This window comes from Drosophila busckii, chromosome 3L (genome assembly GCF_011750605.1).
Source record: "Drosophila busckii strain San Diego stock center, stock number 13000-0081.31 chromosome 3L, ASM1175060v1, whole genome shotgun sequence".
Classification (NCBI taxonomy): domain Eukaryota; kingdom Metazoa; phylum Arthropoda; class Insecta; order Diptera; family Drosophilidae; genus Drosophila; species Drosophila busckii.
The window spans coordinates 19,162,794-19,168,961 of NC_046606.1; positions in this window are offsets into that span (position 1 = coordinate 19,162,794).

Genomic DNA, 6,168 nt, shown 5'->3' on the forward strand with positions numbered 1-6,168 from the left:
GCCAGAACAATGAATGGGGACAACAGGACAACAATCACATGCGCAGCGACAATCCATCCATCCATCTAGAACTGCCCGCCGTTGCCGAAGGCATTTCATGCCCATCAAAAGCGTTGACATTGAACAATTGCGCGTAATGTTGTCGTACACTTGACAAGCGCGCAAATTGTAGTGCTACCTGTACTAGCCGAGCTCACTGTACCTGTACCTGTACCTGGAGCTGTACCTGAAGCTGTACCAAAGCGAAAGCTGACTGTCGACTGTCGAGCGTCTCGAATCGCGATCGGCGCTAGCGTTTGGTCTAGCCGAAAGCAAAACAAATAGAAAACTCTTAACAACTTGAGCAGCGTTTGATGGAAATTGGCGGAGTTGTCTGTCTTGGCAGTTTCTTTCTTTCCTTTTCATTGTGCTTGTGCTTTTGCTTGTGGTGGGCCTAATGAAGCGACGACAAGCTTGCGCAAGCTACGACATGTCAGCGCCGTTTGCCAAATATGCAGCGAACAAGCATTCGCTAAATGGAAGGAAAGGATTAATAAGCCGCCGCCGCCGCCATTGCCATGTGGGTGATATCATCAGGCTCACCATTTACCCCAGTGTGTATGCAGTTGAAACGAGTTCAGTTCGATAGATAGCAAAAGTCAAAAGTCATTCTGGCCACCAACCAAATTTGGCTAGGGCAATATTTTTGCAGCCGTTAAAGATTTGCGAGCCAAACTGTAAAATGCCGTCTTGTGAGCGCCTTAAATGGAGCGAGCCAAACGCACAGATAAAACCGTATAGCCGCCTCTACAATTTGTGTGTGTGTGTGTGTGTGTGTGTGTGAGTTGGACTTGGCAGCTGCCAGGGCACCAACATTGCCAGGACACAGTTTTTCAACAACAACATTCTATTGAGCCGTTCGATTAGAATATGCAATAATGTTCATTAGTTCAGTTCATTAATTAAATTTTTGCTATTTTTATTTACATAATCATAGCATAACAACACCAAAGTTACATTTAAATATTTTTATTCACACCTTTTTAAACGATTCGAGGCAGATAATAATACCTAAATAAGTACGATTTTGGAAAAGTATAAAAAAGAATGTCCTGGGCAATGTCAATCAATGCAGTGTACACTTATGGACTCATGTCAAATGATATAATGGATTTTTGTTCCTCTTATATCTTAATGGATGTTTGATCCTCCATTTCATACGTACACCCACAATATGCCCAATTGTATAGGGGAGATAAAAAAATGAAAACAGCTGTCGCTCATATTTCTTTAAAATATATTCAAGTGCATATATATTTAACTCTTCGCTTTGGCAAAATGAAAATAGGAGTAAATTGAATATTCAATTGCTTATCAGCGTATTTATGAATTGCTGCCACCCCCTGCACATGTTCAAAATTATCTTTTTAGACTTATTGTAATCAGTCTGTCTCATCACTTCATTCTCAATAATTCAAATACATAATATATTTAGAGAGGACAACTTAAGTTGGCTAAAATAGGTCAAGTTGCGATTTCTTTAGTTTATAATAAAGAAATTCCTAAATTCATTTTCAAAGTGATACTCTCAGACCGACTAACAGTTGTATTTATGAGACCTAATGCAGTCTATTAATAGAATATACGCCAAGTTGAACGAAATGTAAGTTCTTTAACCAATTGCCAATTGCATAAACTGGTTTCCAGCTACTGCAGCTGGTTTAGCGATCTGCTGAATTTTATAGCTGCTGCTAAGATTGGCCAGGCCACTAAACTATTTACGTTTACCGAATTATGTTGTACTTTGGCATTGTTATCAATAATTTTGGGCTGCCCGAAGAAAGTTTTCTCAACGAGACTGCATTTTATGCATGCGACCCCCAGAGGTCGCCACGGCAAGAGCAACAGCAAGAGCAACAGCAACAGCAGCATCAGCAGCAGCAGCAGCAATAGCAAAGGCAACGGCAACAGCAGCTGCAAGTTGGATAACTGTGCTCATAAATTGCAATTGTGTGTGGAACATGGTGGGCCCCTTGCTGGGCTGAGTAGCTGGTTTGATTCTACTCATTGGCCTTAGCCATTGTTATTGCTGCTTGGCTGTTTGGCTGCTCCATCATTAGCTTGATTGAATCTTATTGTTGGCAATTAACCTTCGCAGCTAACAGGCCAAGCTCCACTGCGCTTGAGCTGCTGTAGTCACATCCTGGGCAAGAGGCGCGGATAATAACTTCATTTGGCACGACAGCTACGACACATGACACAACATGTCATCTGCTTATGCCAAACTAATTGCCAGCGACATCTCGCAAGACTCAATTAATTAGCTAACGCCAAGCAGATCAGGCCGCAGCCATATCCCCCCATCCCACTCCCCACTTGACATCTCACATTTGCATGCGCACGAACGAGCAGCGCGAGAGATCGAGCGTCATCTAACCTGCCCCGGTCCGCTGCTCTAGTGAAAAGTAAAAACCTCTCATACACCGAATTTCACTTAGTAGTCAAGGCGCGCCAAACTTTGGCAGACGGCAGACAGTAAACGCTGGCAAAGTCGAACAGGCAAACGATTTGTCAGACGAGTCTTCAGTTTGTTTTATTTCATTTCTGTTTTTTTTTTTCGATTTTCTTTTCCCAACTTCACTTCCTACTTACGTTTGAATATGAGCAAATGCAATTGCATTTTGCCAGTGTTTACTTACTTAGCAAAGTCAGCCTCAACTGCTCCTCCTCCGTCTCCATCTTCTACTTCTTCAGCTGAGCAAGCAATCGCATGCATATGCAGCGCCTTTGTCATGACATGACAGCAGCCTAATTCATCATTATGGCTACAAAGAGGCTCTGGAGTCTGTAGTCTGGACGGGAGGTGATTGGGAATGGAGGATGAATGAGAGTTTTGTCGCGACTTTCGCTAGACGCTTGCATGATGCTGGTACTTCTTCTTCCTCCGATCTCAGATTAAGGGACGCTGTGTCTCGTTGATTGCCTCTCTTGCTCTGTAGCCATAGCACCCGTAGCTTACGCGGATTACGACATGTGACATTGCTCCTACATAGAAAATCACATCCAGTGCTGTACTACGATGTAGATTCACAAATTCCTTATGCGCAGTTTAAGTCCGCGGAATATTTTTCTGCTTGACAATGCAGCAGGACGACATGGTCGTATTACTAAATATCAATGAATGCCTCGCTGCGGCTGGAACTCCATTTATCGATTCAGTGTGTTAAAGTCAACGAGCTAAGCTGAGCTCTCCGCTCGAATAAGTCGTTGATATGATTCGTCTAAGTCGACGATTCAACAACAGACTGACTCCAGTAACTTAGCATGACAAATCTAGGCATTACTCGCCAAAACAAGCAAACAGCATACAATATCAGACTTGCCTTTATCCTTCGTCAATATCAATGTCTTTGCACGTTTTACGAAGGTGCGAGCTATTATCCGTCATTGAGCCATAGCTGTGCTCTTATACGTTCCTCTATAATACTGACAATTTGTATCTATTATTTCTTTAGTGATGGGCTTGCGAAGGATGCTCAATAGATATAAGGTTTATATGTTAACAAGCAGATTGATAATGTATGCGTTCCAAAACCCAAGATAGGTTTTTGGATGTATCCCCCTCGAATAAGGACAGTAAGTGTAGAAGAGTTTTTTTAAACTGCATCATCATTGACAATAACTCCGAAGTAAGGCGTTCCATTAAACCGTCTGAAAAGCTTCCTGTCGGGTGATATAGCGGTAGGAAATAAGTGCGTAACAAGCATACTATCATTGTTACACAAACCAAAAATAAAAGTGCACAATTAACCTTGTCATATAGTTAGACTTTAAGTTTATCCTCTCGCTATATCTCATCCCTGATCAGGTAAATTAGACTATTAGCAAGGATTTTAACATGAAATAAGGTCTTATTCCTCTTGATCTAAATAGTCCACAACGAGTGATCTCAAATATCTTATAAAATGCTCTCCTACTTGCTCGATCAAAGCCGTCTAAGGAAGAAAGAATGAATCATGATGATGAATATTTATATGGATTGATTTGTATATAATATTACATTGAAGTTAGGTATAAATCAATAGGCATAAAATTAATATTAACTTTAATTGGTTGAGTGGAAGACAGCATTTTCTTAATATTCGGAATAAGTTTGAGTATTTTTCAGGTCTCTATTTTGATAAATTTAAGCATAGTTTTTCAAACAATAGACGACTCCTTTTTGAATAATATTTGAATCGAATTTCGTTAATCATATTTTCGGAACATGAGTTATTCAAGAGCAAAAAGCTTAGATGACTGAAATAAAACAGTTTTATTTTTATTATTTTGGAACTTGTAATACGATCTTGAAGATGTTTTAACACTTATGAATTTGAATTTTTAACTCGACTATTGGAGCTATGAAACAGATAGCTTGCAAAAGATGTCCCAAGTATATTGCCTAGGTAAAACAGACGGTACAGTTTGAAATATATAATATGGTTCGATGCTGCCTTTCTATTTATTATTGACGTGCGCCAGTTTTCGCCAAGAAGAAAAGGTGTCAACTCTTTAGCTGAACGAACTTGTTAATCATTTCACCGCATGACACAAATGCCATGCACGATTTCATTATAATGCAACCTCATATGCAACATCATTGGCTTCGGCTGCATCAGTGAGTTTGAGTGGTTCACTCTCATTGCTGGCAGCTGAGCTCGTGACATGAGTCCTAGACTTGAGGCTGGTGTGATTGGCTAGACAACTGATTAGTTATACCCGTAGACTTTTGTTGCCCTGTCCCCCGTCAGCATTATCATCAGTGCAAATGCACGAAAATGTGCCACAAATTTGTTAGCCCAAGCTCAAAACGAGCTGAAAGACAAAGGAGCCATATAGCTACTAGTGTGTCCATTAAATTCCTTGCTTTGTGCCTGCTAATGAAGTCATAAAGGCGCAAGACATTTGCAGTACCACTCCCCCGGTCCAGGGACCGCACTCTTTGGCCAGGCGATCCTTGTTTTGTTCTGTTTTGTTTGAGTTTGTTTCTGTCGTTACATACGATTGTCTGGCAGGGTGGATGGCTGTCCGGCTGTCCGGGCCAGCTCAATCGTTCCAATATGCAAATCCGAGTGCCGAGTGCACCCGCTGCCACCCACAGACACAGGAGGATTAGGTGACGTTCCATATGTATGTCCATATGCTTGTATCGCGCATAAGATCTTTCGCTTTCGATTGGCTTGACGACGGAGACAGTGTGCGGACTGAGCGGTGGAGAGAAGGGGACATTGGGTAATCTGGCTGCGCTTTATATTCGCTGCGGTTTATCTTGCCAACTGATTTTCCTCTCATTCTGTTGCTGCATTTCATTTCGGAGCTGCTTCGTGCGGCAAATATGCAAAAATGTGGCAATCCCCAATGAGAGACAGCGAAGCAGCTACGGGGAAAACAGGGCCACGTTCATGGCACACGTTCGAGGGGCCTTCGTGTCATAAATGGCATAAATATTCCATCTTGACCGGGCAACCTAAATACATATACGTATCTATATACACACAGATATACAAATAGTATATAATATGACTGCCTGGTCTGTCACTGATTACGAACAACGTTGAAAAATTATAACAATGTGCGGCAAGAGAAAACTTTCACTTTGGTTATTTACGAAAATCGAAATTGAATCGATTTTCATTTTTATCCAAAGAGCCTCGAATAACCAAAATGGTTTGAGTCAGGTCCGGTTTGAAGCCTTCAAATAACTAATTGATTGAAAAGCTAAAGTAAAACAATGCATTTATTATTTTTGTATTTATTTAATTATTTTTTATTTGTAGATTCTTTTTGTCGTCTGTTTTTTTGTGTGCCTAAAATTAAATTTGCACACTCGAATAGATTTGTTGTGAAAATTATTATTGATAATTGTTTAGTTTTTGTTTACTTTCCCACACAATTAGTTAGGCTATGCTAGATTGGAACATTTTGAGTTGCATTTAGTTGAATTTTATTTGTTTAACATGTTATTTGAGTTTTTAATTATAAGCACTAATTAGTATTATGATTATTATTTTGTTTGCGCATTTTTTTGTTTTTTCATTTTTTTAGTCTTATGTTGATTTAATTTGTGCAATGTGCGTAATGAATAAATATTTAAAATACAGTATTGCAGTTAGGTTTTATTTTTAATTTCTTTTGTCCCTAAGCTAC